Below are 20,846 nucleotides of genomic sequence, written 5' to 3'. Positions count from 1 at the left end.
ACAAAATATCTTATTAGATAATAATTTACCAAATACCAAGAATTTCCACTCATTTGGTTTTATAAAAAGTGTTCCTAACCTCATTACAATAAACTAAACTTCAAAGTTATCTAGAAGCAAGTGTTAATGTTGACAAATTTGACTCATTTAGAGCTGTTGATTTCTGGAGACTCACCTGAATTTTAAAACCATTTTTGCCAGTACCTCCTATTTACCTTTTCACACCCCTCCTCTCATCCAGGATCTACAGGCCAGACCATTCTCTCATTTCTGCATTTCAATTAGGTGATACCTTGAGTTGAACTGCCTTCCCTACACTAAGGCCCCAAGTATATTTTCTTTGATTCCTACTTAGAAAGCACATTAAAAGATAAGCCTCAATTAGATTACAGATTCAAAATGATTTAAAAAGGAATTTAATTACGTTTTTTGAGTGTAAAAAAAAAGGGGGCGTATTTAGCATGATGGGATGAAAGAAGGGCTCTAAGCAGAGTTTCACATAATAATATTAGAAACGTTTTGCTATGCAAGTGATAATTAGGTGGTCTCTGCTGTACTATCACAGAATTTGAACATACAAAAGGATCATGTATGCAAAGCACAAAAATGAAAACAATTACAAAATCTGAATGCATTGTATGAGAAACTGTAAAGATGAAAGCCTGCTACTATTAGCCAGCTATTATTTTGATGTTAATTTCCTAACACTTAAAAATAACTGAAGAAAGAAGGGAAGTTTTTCTCTGAAATTTTGACTAACCAAGAGTGTAATAATGAAGAAGAAGAATTAACACTCAGTTGCAGTTTTATGTTCCATGGGGATTTCATAATAGCTAATCAGTTATAAAAGAAAATATATATACAGACACACATATATACATATATACACAAATATACACGTACTCATATCTGTGCGTTTTAATCATAAAGACCTATCTTTAGCTCATGGAACTGTGAGACTTAGAGATGCTGGATCTAAACCCATATAAAAAATTCTCACTGCAAACAGACTATCCAAGAAGCCCAAACAATACGCAATCATGACACAATGAACTTAGTTTGCAGATGTGAACATGTCTTTTATTAAAAGGGTTACTTCTCAAGACGGTGCAATAACACCAATTACTCTCCATTCCTGAACCTCCACATGCACAATGAGGGGATCAGGACTTGAAACAGTGCCATGATATAAAAGGGAAATGACGGAGGAGAAGAAATGGGCTTTGGATTAATGAGCTGGCATACACACGGCGGCCTTAATGGGCAGCGCTGACAGGGTTCAATTATAGTGGAGTGTGCAGCCTCATTACTGCCAGTGGCTGTCATTTAGGGCACTGGTGCAGAGGAGAATCCAACTGACTGCAGACAAAGGGAGAGAGAAATACATGAAAACAAAAGACATTTACAAAGCATCTTCAGGAGCAAAGATCCTCCTACCCTCACCCCCAACACACACACACACACACACACAAATACACACACACACACCACAGGCAAACACCATATGCTCCTCAGCTCTACTTACAAATCCAGCACACACACAGGCACAAGGTCTTTGTATTTACACACAGTGAAGTTTCCTCCAGCTTGGCTTGCTCATTGCTTATTACATGGAGGGCTTTTAGGCAGAAATATAATTAAGAGCTAGTGTCAAGGCGATTTTTTAAAGTGGAACCTTAAATACAATCCCTCCAAAAAAATTAATTCCCATTAAAATTATTACTCTTTTTACTGGGCACCGGTGCCTTCTTATCCATTTACTCCACACTGTTATTAACGATGATCACCCTATATGACATAATTTTCACTACAAAGTCAAAATTAAAAAAGTAAAAGGAAGTATTCTGAGTCCATGAATAGTTATGTGTAAATTTTCTAGGCTATTTAAATTCTCTTCATGTCCTGGTGTTTAAATGGAGGGGGAAACGTGCTAAATGGAAATTTGATAAGGCCTGACTAATAAAAGTTTCAGCAATGTGTGAGATCAAGTCTTGCCACAGAAAATCCATTTCTAAAATGCACTCCATGAATTCACTTATGAAAGACAAAAGGCTGCCTCTCTTTCCCTTGAAAAATCTTCTGCCTCTAAAAAACGAGTATACATTTAACTAACTGATTCGAAAACAGTGGCTTGACATGAATATCAAAAATAATCAAAGTATGGATATAAAATAACAGTACATCTACTATGCATTTATTCAGATTTAGTCTATAAATTTTAACACACAACACATGCAGTGCTTGATATGCAGTATAATCTTATGATAGTTACTTGAACAGTAAATTGTAAGCTGACATTTTTTTCTTCTAGAAAAACATCTTCTGCAGGTGAATTTTAACAACCTCCGTTTAAATAATAATTGGGTTACTTTTCAATTAACTATGACCATTCAGAAACAAAATCAGTCTTAGCGGAGATAATTCAGGACATGCTTTAGTGTCTTTTAAAAAGAAGCAATAGAAAACTATCAGGATTACTCAGAGGATAGTTTTCAGCTCCCCTTTCTGAACCCATAATAAACATGTACAGTTGAAACCGATTTAAGCCTAGGAGTACATCCCCCAAATCAGAAGGAATAATACATAAATGCAGAGCACAGATTACTGGGTTAAATGAAGCTAAAATAACAAGAAACATGCAAAGGGAAAATATCTCAAATGAACTACCAACAAGCTACCTCTTGAAAAAGACCTATATGCCTTCACATTAAAAAATGGCTAAAAGTAGTCATTTTTCTACAAGGGATTCATACTAAGACCTTTTCTAATACAGGTAGATGCTAGAAATAAGGCATAGTTATGATTCTGAATGGAAAACACAACAGAAGCAACTAAAAGATGAACATTTCCATTCATTTCTATATTACAGCATGTATTCTCATTCCAACATTTATAGGTAAGTAGAACCCAAACAAGATTAACTTATTTGGATAAAGCATCCTTTTACCAAGGACGATTATGCTCTGGTGGGAATTTCCAATTTGAAATGTTAACTTAGACCAAAAGCCTCCAAGTCACCCTAGTTATTCAAGTCCAGCAGCTCCTGCTGTCATATTCTGGCTTGTGGCATCAGGACCATGACGACCAGGGAGATCGAGCCATTAGCTGATCACAAATGGTGTGTCATCCTCCCACGTCTGGCTGGAGTCTACCCACACTGTCTCCTCACTCCACCATATTTACCTCTCACTCAGACTCACCACTCCAGTCAAGTGAATAACCTCAGCAGTTCCTCACTAGCTACAACATCTAGAAGTTCCACCATGGGTAGCCAACGAAATACCAATGAACAAAAAAAAACGGGCCATGTAACACTCACTGTGTACCAAGAAGAGCCAGAGATATTGCTTTAAAGGGCTTCATATAGCACTGAGTAGCCCCACAAACACGACAAAGGCAAGTCACTTAGTCCTGTAAATTTATAGGTGGAGAAATCAAGGCAATCTTTACAGAGTTTTAATAGGCTATAAATACAGAAAGAGCAAACTGTATCTGAAGCATCTATGTGCAGAGCCTGGCTACTGAAAAACGTTGATTTTCCTCTGCCTACCCTTTACCGTAATGCATGCATGACTTCATTATGTCTTAAGACCCGTAGCACTTTGCGGCTTACGTCTCATCTCAGATCTGCCAAGCTAAACCACAAGAGTGTAGGACGAGGACCACCACAGCTTAAGCGCTATGCAACCACTAAAAATATATTTTATATATACCTCTGATCTCAGTGACATAATTGGTAGAGACTAAAATACACTGCAACCCACCTCATCATTTCCTGCCTGCAGTGTTAGTAGTTCAAAGAAAAATCTTGTCCTTTGGTCTTTATTATAGTCTTAAAAAGCCCTATTCAATTTTTATTCAGAAAATTTGTTACTAAAATATGCTTTGTTCTCTTCTAAAACTTCCAAATGCTATCACGAGTAAGATTAGTTTTTCCTCCTAAGATATGGAAAACTGCATACCAAGCCGTAAGTATGGTTACCAACGGGAAGGAAGAGGAAATGAAATTAGGAGGGAGTTTATATAAAGAGATACAAATATTTTTATATTATAGTATAGATTGATTTAAATTCTTACTCTTTAAACTTTTATATTACCATGTGTGCATTTTTTAAAGTAAAATTAAGAAAAAACATTAAATTTTTTTAATTTAATTAAAGTTAAATTAAAAATTAACAAAAAATAATTACTGACATTTCTCCAATTATGAGATGGGCATCTTCCTGTTGTTTCCAGTAGAGAATGTATGTCTTACTGCTTCTCTTATCTCGACTTAAAAAAAAATAAAAAGCATGAGGTTTTGCTAACTAATGTTTCCATCTTTGGGCCTGCCCTCAAAGATTCAGCTCACTGGCATCTGGAGAAAATGTATGCATGCAATAGTTACTTATATGACCTGAAAGATAGACACAGCTAAGCCAGACTCAGCAAACATCCTACCAATAAAATGCCTTTTCTCTTGGGAGCAAGATTTGATTGGTTTTTCACTTCCAGAAGGCGGAACCACCTTCGGCCAACAACATTCATTTCCCCAGACTTCATTCAGCAGGGGTCTTCCATTCTCACCAGATATCCAAGTTTCTGATCTGTTCCAATGTTTAATAGATGCAAAATTCCACAGTCATCCAGTGTGTGTTCCACACCCAACTGTACACAAATCCATCCCATGCACACTCCATAAAACCAAATGCCAAGCAACAACAGTGGTTTTAGCTGTGGCAAACACTCAAGATACCAACTATCTTCTTCCTTACCCCCACCCTCCCCATCACTAAAAGCAAACCCAAACTCATACATTTCCCTTTGATCCTGATTCCCTTGATTTACTTGATCCCAGGCTCAAGTTCCCTCACTCTGTGCCTTTTAAGTTCAATTTCAATTTCTGGCCCATTCCATTTGAGGGACCCTGTAGATCAGTATTCCTCCAACTTCAATACGCACACTATTTAGTTCAGGCTGCTATAACAAAATGCCATACACGAGATGGTTTACAAACAACAGAAATTTATTTCTCACAGTTCTGGAGGCTGGGATGTCCAGGAATAAGGTAGCTGCAGATTCAGTGTCTGGTGAGGACCTGCTCCCTGGTTCCTAGAAGGCAGTCTTCTAGGCATGTCCTCACATGGCAGAAGGGGTGAGGGAGCTCTCTGGGGGTCTCTTTATAAGGGCATTAATCCTCATCATGAAGGCTCTGTCCTCATGACCCAATCACTGCTCAAAGACTCCACCTCCAAATACCATCACGTTGGGGGTTAGGTTTCAACATATGAATTTTGAGAGGAACACACCAACATCAGTCTATAGAACATAACAATCACCTCAGAGGTTTGTGAAAAATGCAGATTTTGAATCAGTAGATCTGGGGTGATGACTCAGGTTCTGCATTTTTTTTGGCCGCGCCGTGCAGCATGTGGAAATCTTAGTTCCCTGACCAAGGATTGAACCTGTGCCCCCTGCAGTTGAAGCACGGCGTCTTAACCACTGGACGGCCAGGAAAGTCCCTCAGATTCTGCATTATAAACAAGCTCTCAGATCATGACTAGGCTGCAGGTCCTGCTAATTTGAATAACACATTTCTCTACATCCCTCTTAGTTTCCTGGACCTTAACATTCCTAATTGTTAGTTATCACTTGTTCTTCCAGTATGCATATTCCTCTTGCTAAATATGAGGTACCCTGGTCCCTTCCCACAAAATCATCAACGACATCCCGATACAAACATAAGGCCGTGATTCTGCGATACCTAGGCAGCTATTCATGGAAAAAATCATTTCAGATAGGTCGTGAAGCCCAATCAAACAATCATCCTCGTAATCATCATCTATATTCAGGCTATTAGAAAATATTAAGTTGCCCAGCCATTTAAATTAATTTGTGTTAAATATACAAACTAAGAGATATGATCCAGGTCTCATTCTCATACTGTGATCACATGCATGCCCTAATACAGTGGTCACACAATTATATCACTGAAATCTATAGGCATAATCAAGATTTCCTGTAAGTTTCTAAGCTGTAGAGCACTTGGACGTCACTCTATAGGAAACAGCTCAGTATTACTTTACGCCACGGCTGCTGCTTTTTCTAACAATTGCACAGGTTACATCGTAATAAGATAATCTATGTATGAGCAAACCACATGCCTCCCTCACGATCCTCTAAGGGCTCTTTTGCATGAACATAAAAAATCAGCTCTTTTCAAAGGATTTAAGGGAGAGGAGTGTCCAACAATGTTTAACACCACAGTTAGCAGCTTAACTGCCCTAAACCCTCTAAGCACACATAAATAAAGCAAGATTTCATTATGGGTCTGACAACATTGTATAGCTCTACATTTTTTATTTGATTTCAATCCCAGGAAAAAGCATAGAGGAAGAAAAGAGGTGCTTGTGGACTAAAAGAATGCATCATAAAATATCATTCTAAGAAATAAAGAAACAGAGAAAAAAGAATGACAGTGAATCAAGAAATGCCTTCAACGTATTTAGCACTTTCTCAAAAATATGCAAAAATTGTATCTAACACATTGCTCTCGCTACATTTTAATTGGAGCCCCTCATTCCAGCCATAGTTTGAGCATTGGAAGTCTGATTACAAAAAAGGCACATTTTCCAGCGGTGATTTTTTTTTTTAATCAGTCATCAATTTTATACACATCACTTTATACATGTCAATCCCAATCGCCCAATTCAGCACACCACCATCCCCACCCCACCGCAGTTTTCCCCACTTGGTGTCCATACGTTTGTTCTCTACATCTGTGTCTCAACTTCTGCCCTGCAACCCGGTTCATCTGTACCATTTTTCTAGGTTCCACATACATGCGTTAATATACGATATTTGTTTCTCTCTTTCTGACATACTTCACTCTGTATGACAGTCTCTAGATCCATCCACGTCTCAACAAATGACTCAATTTCGTTCCTTTTTATGGCTGAGTAATATTCCATTGTATATATGTACCACCTCTTCTTTATCCATTCGTCTGTTGATGGGCATTTAGGTTGCTTCCATGACCTGGCTATTGTAAATAGTGCTGTAATGAACATTCGGGTGCATGTGTCTTTTTGAATTACGGTTTTCTCTGGGTATATGCCCAGTAGTGGGATTGCTGGGTCATATGGTAATTCTATTTTTAGTTTTTTAAGGAACCTCCATATTGTTCTCCATAGTGTCTGTATCAATTTACATTCCCATCAACAGTGCAAGAGGGTTCCCTTTTCTCCACACCCTCTCCAGCATTTGTTGTTTGTAGATTTTCTGATGATGCCCATTCTAACTGGTGTGAGGTGATACCTCATTGTAGTTTTCATTTGCATTTCTCTAATAATTAGTGATGTTGAGCATCTTTTCATGTGCTTCGTGGCCATCTGTATGTCTTCTTTGGAGAAATGTCTATTTAGGTCTTCTGCCCATTTTTGGATTGGGGTGTTTGTTTCTTTAATATTGAGCTGAATGAGCTGTTTATATATTTTGCAGATTAATCCTTTGTCCGTTGATTCATTTGCAAATATTTTCTCCCATTCTGAGGGTTGTCTTTTCGTCTTGTTTATGGTTTCCTTTGCTGTGCAAAAGCTTTGAAGTTTCATTAGGTCCCATTTGTTTATTTCTGTTTTTATTTACATTACTCTAGGAGGTGGATCAAAAAAGATCTTGCTGTGATTTATGTCAAAGAGCGTTCTTCCTATGTTTTCCTCTAAGAGTTTTATAGCGTCCGGTCTTACATTTAGGTCTCTAATCCATTTTGAGTTTATTTTTGTGTATGGTGTGAGGGAGTATTCTAATTTCATTCTTTTACATGTAGCTGTCCAGTTTTCCCAGCACCACTTATTGAAGAGACTGTCTTTTCTCCATTGTATATCTTTGCCTCCTTTGTCATAGATCAGTTGACCATAGGTGTGTGGGTTTATCTCTGGGCTTTCTATCCTGTTCCATTGATCTGTATTTCTGCTTTTGTGCCAGTACCATATTGTCTTGGTTACTGTAGCTTTGTAGTATAGTCTGAAGTCAGGGAGTCTGATTCCTCCAGCTCCGTTTTTTTCCCTCAAGACTGCTTTGGCTATTCGGGGTCTTCTGTGTCTCCATACAGATTTTAAGATATTTTGTTCTAGTTCTGTAAAAAATGCCATTGATAGTTTGGTAGGGATTGCACTGAATCTGTAGATTGCTTTGGGTAGTATAGTCATTTTCACAATGTTGATTCTTCCAATCCAAGAACACGGTATATCTCTCCATCTGTTGGTATCATCTTTAATTTCTTTCATCAGTGTCTTAGAGTTTTCTGCACACAGGTCTTTTTCCTCCCTAGGTAGGTTTATTCCTAAGTATTTTATTCTTTTTGTTGCAATGGTAAATGGGAGTATTTCCATAATCTGTCTTTCAGATTTTCCATCATTAGTGTATAGGAATGCAAGAGATTTCTGTGCATTAATTTTGTATCCTGCAACTTTACCAAATTCATTAATTAGCTCTAGCAGTTTTCTGGTGGCAGTTTTAGGATTCTCTATGTATAGTATCATGTCATCTGCAAACAGTGACAGTTTTACTTCTTCTTTTCCAATTTGGATTCCTTTTATTTCTTTTTCTTCTCTGATTGCCGTGGCTAGGACTTCCAAAACTATGTTGAATAATAGTGGTGAGAGTGGACATCCTTGTCTCGTTCCTGATCTTAGAGGAAATGCTTTCAGTTTTTCACCATTGAGAATGATGTTTGCTGTGGGTTTGTCATATATGGCCTTTATTATGTTGAGGTAGGTTCCCTCTATGCCCATTTTCTAGAGAGTTTTTATCATAAATGGGTGTTGAATTTTGTCAAAAGCTTTTTCTGCATCTATTTGAGATGATCATATGGTTTTTATTCTTCAATTTGTTAATATGGTGTATCACATTGATTGACTTGCGCATATTGAAGAATCCTTGCATCCCTGGGATAAATCCCACTTGATCGTGGTGTATGATCCTTTTAATGTGTTGTTGGATTCTGTTTGCTAGTATTTTGTTGAGGATTTTTGCATCTATATTCATCAGTGATATTGGTCTGTCATTTTCTTTTTTTGTAATACCTTTGTCTGGTTTTGGTATCAGGGTGATGGTGGCCTCATAGAATGAGTTTGGGAGTCTTCCTTCCTCTGCAATATTTTGGAAGAGTTTGAGAAGGATAGGTGTTAGCTCTTCTCTAAATATTTGATAGAATTCACCTGTGAAGCCATCTGGTCCTGGACTTTTGTTTGTTGGAAGATTTTTAATCACAGTTTCAATTTCATTACTTGTGATTGGTCTGTTCATATTTTCTCTTTCTTCCTGGTTCAATCTTGGAAGGTTATACTTCTCTAAGAATTTGTCCATTTCTTCCAGGTTGTCTAGTTTATTGGCATAGAGTTGCTTGTAGTAGTCTCTTAGGAGGATTTGTGTTTCTGCGGTGTCTGTTGTAACTTCTCCTTTTTCATTTCTGATTTTATTGATTTGAGTCCTCTCCCTCTTTTTCTTGATGAGTCTGGCTAATGGCTTATCAATTTTGTTTATCTTCTCAAAGAACCAGCTTTTAGTTTTATTGATCTTTGCTATTGTTTTCTTTGTTTCTATTTCATTTATTTCCGCTCTGATCTTTATGATTTCTTTCCTTCTACTAACTTTGGGTTTTGTTTGTTCTTCTTTCTCTAGTTTCTTTAGGTGTAAGGTTAGATTGTTTACTTGAGATTTTTCTTGTTTCTTTAGGTAGGCTTGTATAGCTATAAACTTCCCTCTTAGAACTGCTTTTGCTGCATTCCATAGGTTTTGGGTCGTCGTGTTTTCATTGTCATTTGTCTCTAGGTATTTTCTGATTTCCTCTTTGTTTTCTTCAGTGATCTCTTGGTTATTTAGTAACATATTGTTTAGCCTCCATGTGTTTGTGTTTTTTACGTTTTTTTTCCCTGTAATTCATTTCTAATCTCATAGCGTTGTGGTCAGAAAAGATGCTTGGTAAGATTTCAATTTTCTTAAATTTACTGAGGCTTGATTTGTGACCCAAGATATGATCTCTCCTGGAGAATATTCCGCGCGCACTTGAGAAGAACGTGTAATCCACTGTTTTTGGATGGAATGTCCTATAAATATCAATTAAATCTATCTGGTCTATTGTGTCATTTAAAGCTTCTGTTTCCTTATTTATTTTCATTTTGGATGATCTGTCCATTGGTGTAAGTGAGGTGTTAAAGTCCCCCACTATGATGGTGTTACTGTCAATTTCCTCTTTTATAGCTGTTAGCAGTTGCCTTATGTATTGAGGTGCTCCTATGTTGGGTGCATATATATTTATAATTGTTATATCTTCTTCTTGGATTGATCCCTTGATCATTATGTAGTGTCCTTCCTTGTCTCTTGTAACATTCTTTATTTTAAAGTCTATTTTATCTGATATGAGTATAGCTACTCCAGCTTTCTTTTGCTTCCCATTTGCATGGAATATCTTTTTCCATCCCTTCACTTTCAGTCTGTATGTGTCCCTAGGTCTGAAGTGGGTCTCTTGTAGACAGCATATATATGGGTCTTGTTGTTGTATCCATTCAGCCAGTCTATGTCTTTTGGTTGGGGCATTTAATCCATTCACGTTTAAGGTAATTATCGATATGTATGTTCCTATGACCATTTTCTTAATTGTTTTGGGTTTGCTTTTGTAGGTCCTTTTCTTCTCTTGTGTTTCCCACTTAGAGAAGTTCCTTTAGCATTTGTTGTAGAGCTGGTTTGGTGGTGCTGAATTCTCTTAGCTTTTGCTTGTCTGTAAAGCTTTTGATTTCTCCATCAAATCTAAATGAGATCCTTGCCGGGTAGAGTAATCTTGGTTGTAGGTTCTTCCCTTTCATCATTTTAAGTATATCATGCCCCCTCCTTCTGGCTTGTAGAGTTTCTGCTGAGAAATCAGCTGTTAACCTTATGGGAGTTCCCTTGTATGTTATTTGTCATTTTTCCCTTGCTGCTTTCAATAATTTTTCTTTGTCTTTAATTTTTGCCACTTTGACTATGTGTCTCAGCGTGTTTCTCCTTGGGTTTATCCTGTATGGGACTCTCTGCGCTTCCTGGACTTGGGTGGCTATTTCCTTTCCCACGTTAGGGAAGTTTTTGACTATAATCTCTTCAAATATTTTCTCTGGTCCTTTCTCTCTCTCTTCTCCTTCTGGGACCCTTATAATGCAAATGTTGTTACATTTAATGTTGTCCCAGAGGTCTCTTAGGCTGTCTTCATTTCTTTTCATTCTTTTTTCTTTAGTCTGTTCCGCAGCAGTGAATTCCACCATTCTGTCTTCCAGGTCACTTATCCATTCGTCTGCCTCAGTTATTCTGCTATTGATTCCTTCTAGTGTAGTTTTCATTTCAGTTATTGTATTGGTCATCTCTGTTTGTTTGTTCTTTAATTCTTCTAGGTCTTTGTTAAACATTTCTTGCATCTTCTCAATCTTTGCCTCCATTCTTATTCCGAGGTCCTGGATCATCCTCACTATCATTATTCTGAATTCTTTTTCTGGAAGGTTGCCTATCTCCACTTCATTTAGTTGTTTTTCTGGGGTTTTATCTTGTTCCTTCATCTGGGGCATAGCCCTCTGCCTTTTCATCTTGTCTATCTTTCTGTAAATGTGGTTTTTGTTCCACAGGCTGCAGGATTGTAGTTTTTCTTGCTTCTGCTGTCTGCCCTCTGGTGGTTGAGGCTATCTAAGAGGCTTGATGGGAGGCTCTGGTGGTGGGTAGAGCTGACTGTTGCTGTGGCGGTCAGAGCTCCGAAAACTTTAATCCACTTGACTGCTGATGGGTGGGGCTGGGTTCCCTCCCTGTTGGTTGTTTTGCCTGAGGCAACCCAACACTGGAGCCTACCTGGGCTCTTTGGTGGGGCTAATGGCAGACTCTGGGAGGGCTCACGCCAAGGAGTACTTCCCAGAACCTCCAAGTGGTGATTTTTAAATCAATGCATTCTCTTTGCCCACAACTCCTCTCCATTACGTTACAACTCCCTAGTCATATTCTTTCATGTCTCAGGACATTAGTGACTCCTTCCAGTTAAAAAACAGCTTATTGTGGTTTGCCTCTTCCTAGAGTATCTCTAATATACTCAGGAGAGAATCCAGCAGAGTCTCTGACTCCTGGACTTTGTTTTCTGAAACAACCAATACCATGGACCTCAGGTTTGCTTCCAGGACCTGATCCTCTCATCACACCTCTGCAGAAAATTGGATACAAGTGATACAAACTTTAAGAACATGGGTGTGTATTTACCACTTCACTGGTAAGTGAAAAAAATTACAACAGACCTCGGAAATAATTGGGTCCAGGGCCCCAAATCCTGGGACTTCATAGATAGTTAACTATTTGTCCTTTTTCCAATGCACTATAAATCTGCAGTCTCTCTGGGCCATTACAAGTCTTCAACTTTATTCCCAACACAAATTTCTCCTGCTGTTTTATAGGATTTTCTTTAGTATTGAGAAGAATGGATGACATTTACTGTCCTCCTTCCAACTGCTCCTCGTGAACTTACAATTTGTTATTTAAATCACCATTTATTTATCTACATATGAAATAATTCTCAATTCCTGTTCACTTTTACTCATAGGTCCTATTTCCCAAACCATTAGTCATGCTCCAGATGTTTCCAACAAAGAATACTGGAGAAGGATTACTTGTGAATACTGTATGCTACATTTCTGTTTAAACATCCCTATTTCCAATTTAGTAGAAGTAAAACTGCGTTTAATCAGGGGATAAGAGATGTGTCTCTCAGGAATGGATCCAACTACATTAAATCATGGAGAACTACCACTTCTAAATACCAATAAATGTTTAAAATTTTGATTGCAATTTAAAAATTTTTTTAATAAGAATCAAAATTCACAACATTTAAAGTTCACACTGCCATGAAGAGAAGAGAATAAATGCAAATGACCTAATTTTAATTGGTTCCTGTGAGTCATGTTATAAGTGTAACTTTCAGAGAGTGATTAGCACAAAAGGAAATTCCCACACTTCTAATCTAGAATTTGCAAGCATTTTTAATCACTGTTCTGGAAACTCTCATACTTAATGTAAATAAATCATTCATGAGTCCCTCTAAATACAATAAACTCTGGAATTTTCTTCCTAAAAACGATAGCACTGCATTTATTTTTCTAATAAGAGGGAAGAGGAAAAAAAACTGTACTGAAAGAAAGTTATAAAATTGGACGTAATGCAACAAAATGACAGATTAGGTGTGGCAATGCTTATATTCCCTTCGTGATTCTGTTCTTGTTTTTATAAATCAAAATCGAGGATATTAAGTGCCAGTCAGACACATCCCACCTGGGATCTCTGCCTGCTTATACTACTGCCACGATAAAAGAAGTTCTGCCATCACTTTACATCACTGACAGCTCTGGCTATAATGCAAGAGAAAGAGTCTAGCTCTTCCTTTGGATTTAGATAGCTTCTTTTATGGTAACAGCCATGTGCACTTATTTTATTTTTCCTGTAAAAGAGGTCGGTATGAATCAAACACTGGCTGATGAGAAATTTGGTCAGAGTGTGCCACTGATACATGATCACTTTTCTGGACATCATGTTGTTTTAATGTCAAATCAGTCCTGCATTTTCTGAAGTTGGCTACCATCCCCCATTGTTATGTTACCCTTTCACTTCTACACAGAAGTCCTATCTGTTGTGAGTTGCCCACTGAATCTCTAACTGGGAAGCATACCCCTTATCTTGGTTGCATTCTCTCTAGAGTTGTGGCAAGACTGAGACAAGATAGTAATAACTGGCCGCCAGGAACTCTGAGGCCTCACTCCTGTGTCTGCTCGAGCAGCAATAATAGTTAATCAACACATTCCCTCCCATTTCATGGCTGCTGTTCTCCTCCGATGCTATAGGTAAACTGAAGAATCCGTCTTGGTCTTGGCAGTAGGACTAACCGGGGCCTCTTATTTGAAAGAGGGAGGATGGGTGCTCACTCTCACCCTAAAAAGGCTCCCTCTTTAATGCAAAGAAATAAGAATTTTACAAGCAAAATTCAGGGAACTAGGATTGCAGAAACGGCTTCAGAACAAATCCTATTCTTTAAAAAAAAAAACTAGAAATAGCAAGAAGACACAACATTAGAGACAATGTCTGCTTTGATCCACTTTAGAAATTATGTAGTCTCGTTCCCTCGTGCGACAGATATGAAACCAGAGTCCCAGAGAATAAACATCACTTGCCCAAAGTCACAGAGGGAGCTGCAAGCCAGAGACGGAACCCAATCTCTTTACCACTTAGACATTTTACCACTAGGAATACAGTTGATTACATTAAACCATCATTAACAACCCACCTCTAATCCTCCTGTCCGGAGCCGGAGACTCTCTCTCAAACTTGGGCCATTTAGCATCTCAGACCTCTTCTGAAGAGGATTGAGGTGGGTAGAGTTTAGCCTGAAGACCCCACAAAAGCAAAAGCATGCCGGTCCACTTGTAGGTAGGAGGACCCTCCATGAAAGTAGAGCCTGCCCTAGAATTTTAACCTGTTGTTTTTTGTTTTTTGTCTTTTCCGTAGTCTGGAAAAGAGCCAAGAACCGCATGACCTCTAGATGGAACTTAAACCCAGATCAATCTTTCAGAAAAGTTTAAATGGGGCAGGGTGTTCCAAGAATCCATCCAGAACAGAAAATGAATCCATAGGCACTATGGGCTATTCCCACACTGGGAGGTAATTTTCTGCTCCTCCTCCTGCCTTCAGTAACTTTCTCTGCAGCCGACCCCATGTGGAGAGATGTCCAGAGCAAAGGGCCCTTGCGTGCCATTTGTATGCCAAGCCTGTAGGTCCCTAATATTGTGTATTGGCCCCATTCTAATCACCATGCTTTTGCAAACTAAGAAAGGCAAACTATAATTTGGAAACGGCTGCTGTTGTTTGTTTGCTTCCTCTTTGATAGCCATAGCACACAGCAAAATGCCTCGCATATTGCAGGCCCTTAATAAAGGCTTGTTGAAGTATTTCTTTTTAATGTAATGTTCTACTGGTAATTGTAGGCCCTGTTTTTTTTATTTTTTTTTAAGTTTTTTTGATGTGGACCATTTTTTAAAGTCTTTATTGAATTTGTTACAATATTGCTTCTGTTTTGTGTTTTGGGTTTTTTGGCCATGAAGCATGTGGAATCTTAGCTCCCTGACCAGGGATCAAACCTGCAACCCCCTGCATTGGAAGGCGAAGTCTTAACCACTGGACCACCAGGGAAGTCCCTGTAGGCCCTGTTTCAACTGCATCTGTACTGGCTCTGTTGACATGTTTTTAAAGATTATCCCAAAAGAATTTTGGAAATAATGAAAGAGGATAGTGATCCTCCTAAAATATTACCCCATGATATTTTGTAACACCCAGAAAGAAAACAAGACCTATGAAAGCTAATTAATCCCATGAAAATATTGTATTTTTTGTTTTTATTGAAGTATAGTTGATTTACAATACCATGTTAGTTTCAGGTACACAGCACAGCAATTCAGTTTTATACACACACACACACACAATGGGTCCTTGTTGGTTATCTATTTTATATTATAGCAGTGTGTATACGTTAATCCCAACCTCCTAATTCATCCCTCCCCATGAAAATATTTTAAATGACAAATGCATTTTGAATCGAACTCAGATACCTGTGATTCCTAAGTCTATGAACATAGAATACATTCAAGCATGAAAGGACAGGAGGAAATACGCCCAAGTTTTTGTCTAAACAACAGTCATAGCCAGCAGTTGTTCCTCTCTGTTACATGGTGTTCACTATAATGAAGTACAGAGAAGAGGGTCCTCCTATTACATTTTTGGTATTAAATAGCAAACATTCCCGCTTTCCCAGCTTCTCAAGAATGTCATCCTGTAATAACAGAGTATTAGACTCGGAGGGGAGCAAGCCAATACTCTCATTTTACAGATAATAAATAAATCCTCACAGCACTCTTACATGAGAGCTTTCAAATGTTTTACTACAGTCTCTCTAATCTTCCCCCAATCTTCTTCTTTAGAATGTCCCATAGAACATTTTTTTCCAGCTGTCTTTTCTCCTCTAAAGTTATTTAAATCTTCAGAATAAATTCACTCTTTCCCATAACCAGAACTACACCACCACCTTCTCCAAAGCCTCCCACATAACTCATGCAATTTTTAAACTACGTTTCCAGCCTCCAGCAGCTTTCAAAAATGCACAACTTGTACCACTGCTCAACACCCTTATCCACTTGCAGACCATGAATATGGGAAAGTCTCATCAATACCAATAACAACAAAATTAGTATAATTAGAAGAAATGATTATACCCAATAGGGGAAGAATCCAAGAAGCTACAAGATGGCAAGAAAGTGAGACAGCCTCTATTTTACTACTTTTGAAATGGATGTTGGTTGTCACTATATAGAAGAAGTGGCTGGCTGGGAGACATAACTTATGAAGTGCAAGGAAGACTCTTATATCTAAAACTATCTCACCCATCTGCTGAAAATTCTTCATTTCGCTGTAGCATAACCCATGAAACTTATTTAAGTTAGAAAGTTTTACTCTTAACAAAATGCAAATGCTAAGAGGAGCAATACAGTGTCTCCTATGAATTACAGTTGACCCTTGAACTATGCAGGGCTTAGGGGCGCGGATCACTGAAAATCCATATGTAACTTTACAACCGGCCCTTCATATCTGAGGTTCTGCATTCGTGGATTCAACCAACCACATGTAGTACTGTAATATGTATTTTTTAAAATCTGCATAAAAGTGGACCCACAGAGTTCAAACCTGTGTTGGTCATGGGTCAACTGTATTTCTAATTTCACATAAATTAGATTGATTATCTGGCTCCTCTAATAATTAGCTGAGATCCAATACCTATGGAAGTCCTTATAAAGTGAGGATTGACAGTAAAATGTTTTGCATTATAGAGGGTAATTAAGGAGTAAGTTTGAAGTTTGGGAAAGGGAGCATTAGGAGATAAAAGAAAGTAGAAAGCAAGACAAATGTCACTTGCCTCAGAACGTTGACAAAACCCTATCCTTCCTTCAAAAGGTTGAATTTCCTTTGATAAAAAAAGAGCAAAAAACACTACTTTTACTTTCTGCAGATTGTTGTGGCCCTTGAGACTTTTATAATCATTGAACACTTTTGAAATAGCAAAATAGCGCTTTAGTAATTCCTTCAACCTAAGCAAATGGGTGTGCTCAGAGGGAAAAGGAGGGAGCTGAGAGAATGAATGACACTGAGAAAGGAAGAAATAAATGAGAAAAGTCAGTCATTAGTTAAAGGGAGGCAGTATCCAGCACATAAACCTACAGCAGGGGTTCTCAACCAGCGGTGATTCTGTCCCCCAGGAGACATTAGGGCAATCTGGAGACATTTTTAATTGTCACAACTAGAAGGGAAGGAATGATCTGGCATCTAGTGGATGGGGTCAGGGATGTTGCTAAACACCCTACAATACATAGGACAGCTACCCACAATAAAGAATTATCCAGCCCATGGGTGGACCTGGAGATTATCATACTAGGTGAAGGAAGTCAGACAGAGAAAAATAAATATCATACGCTATCACTTATATGTGGAACCTTAAAAGTGATACAAATGAACTTATTTACAAAACAGAAACAGACATAGAAAACAAACTTATGGTTACCAAAGGGGAAAGGGGAGGGGGAGGGATAAATTAGGAGTTCAGAATTAACAAATACACACTACTATACATAAAATAAACAACAAGGTCCTACTGTATAGCACAGGTAACTACAATCAATACCTTATAGTAACTTATAAAGGAAAAGAATCTGAAAAAAATACGTGTGTGTGTGTGTGTATGTATATCTATATCTATATCTATATATAGATATAAACGGAATCACTTTGCTATACAACAGAAACAAACAGTGTAAATCAACTATACTTCAATAAAAAACTTTAAAAATTAAAAAACAAAAAAAGAATTATCCAGCCCAGCGCAGATTGAGAAACTCTGGTTTAGACTTCTATAAAACATGAAAAATGATTGCAGGAACAATGAAACAAGGGTCTTTTACCAGGTACAAAAAGTTTCTCCAGGGAAGATCTCGCTTTGCTTGTGCTGATCTGCATAGCCCAGAAGCAGGCCGATGTTTTCTCCAAAACTTTGTTAAGACAAAAGTTGATAGTAGAGTAAAAGAGCTTAGCTGCTATCCAAAGCTTCACCCGCAACTGACCAAAGAATATGAGCATGAGTCACTGCAATGGCACCCAAATATGCAAAGTGATTTGGTAAGATGAAGAGTTATGGGTTGGAGAGGTACCAAAATCTTAAGAACTGCATCCATATTTAGAGATGAAACAGAAGTAGACATTATACCCTTGGGATTTTCAGTCCATCCTATGAAAAGTATGGAAGTTCAAGTGAATCCAGATAATAATAATGATGACAACAGCAACCAGCATTGATTCAAAACTTCCTGTGTGCCAAATACATGCTAAATTCTTTACAGGCACAATATTGTCTGGTTATTATAAACTATTCATTTTACAGTTAGGAAAACTTAGGCTCAGAGAGATAAGGTAATAATTACAAAGAGCAAATTTAGGAATCAAACCTAGGTATATCTGACTCCAGAGTCTAGGTTTAACCACTGTGCCATACCAACCTCCTAATGAATCAGAGTACTGACCCAAAAGAAAGAGAAAAAAACAACATTCCTCCATTTATCCCTCAATTATCTGAGTGCCTCCTGAGAGCTAAGAAGAAGACAGACAAGATGCCTTGATCTCAGACAGCTAACAAACCAGCGGGGGATAGAAAATCTCCAGAATGAGACTCTAGGGGTTAGCTGGAATCTTTGATGATAAAGTCCATAAGGACAAAGCAGAAACAAGAGCTTTCTACTTGTTCGAGAAATTTTGATTCCCTTTAACCAGACCCAGTGCAAAGCACAGCTTAATCATGTGCTGACTCCTCTCCTCTCTTTAAAAGCCAAAACTAACCCTTGCTTCCCCATACAGATAGAAAGAGCTCTCTCCTCACTAAAGACCATTTGATGGCAAATTCCAAACAAAGATTCCATGTAAGGACTTGCCACTCTCTAGCCATCCAGCTCTAGGAAAAAAATAGGTTTAAGTCTTCCTTAAGAATATGAACTTCTCAGATCCCAAACTGCCAGTCACACAGAAAATGATGAGAGGCATCAAAATACTACAATAAACAAAAGAAGCTTCAGAAGCAGTTGTCTGATGCAACAGCTGCTGCCTGCACATGAGACAGTCTCATACATTATGAAGAACATGGGAGAGCAGGAAAATCCCCTGGATTAGCACACAAAAAACTGTATTTCACATCACAGCTTTATCACTTTCTGGTTGTGACCCTGGTCAAGTAAATTAACCCTCCAAGAATGCCCATTTCCTCTCCTATTAACTGAGAATAATAGCTTCCCTGCCTACCTTACAGAAACGCAATAAAGAAAACAATACGTATGGAAGGGCCCTGTAAACTGTCAACGTTACCCATTACACGGGGTATCGAATTTCATCCGCCTCCAATTGTTAGAGGCGAAATATTTGATTAGAAATGCTTGGTAGTAAACACAACACAACACCCCATCCAAGCGCCACTATCACCAAGTGCCACCAGCAGAAGCATGGTCACTGCAGGGGCAGAACCTGACTGCGGTGGTCTCTCCACAAGATGGCACTAGAGCTTCCTCATTGTCAGTTTCCATCTTTAGTGCTTTGCTTAGAGACACAGAACCAAACAGTTGATTTATTGATAGTCATGATCTCTCAGGTTTCATATTTCAGCCCATTTCTCATAGGTATATTGCACAACATCTCCCCTCCCCCACCCCAGTACGTAGGAAGGACTCTATAACCTGAAACAGGGAAGGGGTCGTTTCTCCTCTCCCCATTTGTGCCACCACAGCAAGCCAACTTTAGAAAAAAACAAGAAAAAAAGACTAACAAAAGCGTAGGTGGAAAAGTTAGCTGACATCTATTCAAGTAGCACTGAAATATTCTGAATGAATGCCACATATATAATGTAATGAATGATACATTTATGTAGCTAAGGGCAGAGACTTGGTTGCTAGTATATCTGATTTCAAAACTATCCAAATTTCATGGTCGTTCACAGTGAGGTTTGCCCTCTTCCCAGTGTAAGTTCAAGATGCCTATAATAGTGTCCGAAAGAAACTATTTCTATTATGCAGCAATGGTTAACAATGCAGGCTCTGGATCAAACTATCCAAGTTCCTATGCACATAAGACCATGTGACCTTGAACACATACCTATGTGACCTTGGACAAGTCACTTAACTTTCTCGCTCTCAGTTGCTTTCTGTGTAAAATGAAGATAATAATAGTAACTACTTCCTATGGCCATTGTGAGGATGAAATGAGGTAATCCAGGTCAACTATGTAACATTGCCTGACATTACACTATACATTCAGGAAATGTTAGCAGCTACTTATTATGACTGAATGATCGTCAGCTGAGACATATGCAAGGTCTTACTAATTTCCAGATAGGTAAATGATCTAAAAGATCTCCTGATTCCCAAGTCCACTTTAATTGCTAAGCAAAGATTCCAAACAGTGAGCACCTGAGGGTAAATTTTCAAAAAGCATGACATCTAAAGATACCAGCAACAACATGTTAGGTATAAGAGTGACCAGTCCACAGAGAAACCAAACCACAGCAAAGCAGGCGCTCAACATAAAGCAGGGAGCACAGGACTGAGTTCCTAGCAGCCTTCGCATTTAATGCAGAAAAGGCCCAAAAGGAGAGGACAGGACGCAAGGCCGAGGAAAAGCCTGGGCCGCTGACAACGAAGCAGGCCACTCAGGAGCACCCAGGGTCAGAGACAGACAATACGACCACA

Source organism: Balaenoptera ricei, chromosome 10 (assembly GCF_028023285.1).
Source record: "Balaenoptera ricei isolate mBalRic1 chromosome 10, mBalRic1.hap2, whole genome shotgun sequence".
Classification (NCBI taxonomy): domain Eukaryota; kingdom Metazoa; phylum Chordata; class Mammalia; order Artiodactyla; family Balaenopteridae; genus Balaenoptera; species Balaenoptera ricei.
The sequence above is the reverse complement of the archived record's forward strand: the minus strand, read 5'-3'. Positions refer to the sequence as shown.